We start from the raw sequence: 1,079 nt of genomic DNA, 5'->3' as shown, positions 1-1,079 counted from the left end.
AGCTGAGATTGTCAGACAAATGACTCGGCACTCAAAGTATGATAATCAGGAAGATTTTCAAAATAAATTTAAATAAACTACTTATGCCACCTTAAAGAAGTTATTCTTGCTAGCTATAAAAATATATAAATAATAGTTCCCTTTGTGGATCATGACCATCCATATTAGCAAATGATACTGGAATACAGTGAATGCTAACTTATTTATTAGGCTGCAGTGATATACTGGAAACTCAAACCTGATGGCTCAATTTACAGAAGAGTGGTACACAGTAAAAGATGGGAAAGAATGAGAATGTCATGTTATATATGCTCATAGATTTAATTAACCAAGAGTAACTTATTACTGAGCCAGAAAAATTCCAGACAGACAAGTTGAAAGTAAAGTTTGAAAAGGAAAGAAATAGGAAGAGCAAGTTGACACTGACAGATGTTTTCAAAAATGCCACTTCACCAAAATTACCCGACTCCCACCATCATTTCTACAGATGCTGTCATAACAAATTCTGTTGATGTGTAATTTTGCTAACATTCTAACGGCAAAACACAATTTATTCGCCAATGTTTTCCTTCAATTTTTTTATAAAAAGGGCAAGCATTGCAAATTTTGGTTTTTGGTATTAGAATTGGTAAGCAGATGTAGCTATTGAGTTTGTCACTAAGTATTTAAGTTTCTTTTGTTGTTGCTGTTTTCAAGTAAATCAAGGTATCTGCAACTGATGCAAAACGACAACATATGCTTAATATGGTTCTCAACTGACAAAATTTGTAAGTTCTCTTTTATGAAACATGCTTTTTAAACTAGTTTACTTCTTACCATAGCATATATCCCACTATAAGAACATAAGTAAACTCAAACATATTTTTACTAAAACCTTTCAAAGTTAATATATATGTAAAACTCTAGAAATTAACACTAAACTAGAAAAAAAGCAGATACCAGATATTACAGGCAAATGATCTCCTACTATTTGTTAAATATACAGAAAAACAGAAATGAGTTCTTTCAGCCTACTTTACTATTAAGTCAAAAATGATATACTTATATACCAATGGATCATTCATTCTCCAAAGTACATT

The 1,079-nt window shown here is 31.0% G+C and overlaps 1 protein-coding gene across 1 annotated transcript in view; it reads right to left on the bottom strand.

The window, feature by feature from the left end:
- WDR36 (WD repeat domain 36) overlaps positions 1-1,079 on the bottom strand; it is a 45,840-nt gene that overhangs the window by 15,014 nt on the left and 29,747 nt on the right. The gene's annotated exons all lie outside the window — the stretch shown is intronic.

This window comes from Propithecus coquereli, unplaced genomic scaffold (genome assembly GCF_000956105.1).
Source record: "Propithecus coquereli isolate 6110/MARCELLA unplaced genomic scaffold, Pcoq_1.0 Scaffold62, whole genome shotgun sequence".
Taxonomy (NCBI): Eukaryota; Metazoa; Chordata; class Mammalia; order Primates; family Indriidae; genus Propithecus; species Propithecus coquereli.
The sequence above is the reverse complement of the archived record's forward strand: the minus strand, read 5'-3'. Positions and strand labels throughout refer to the sequence as shown.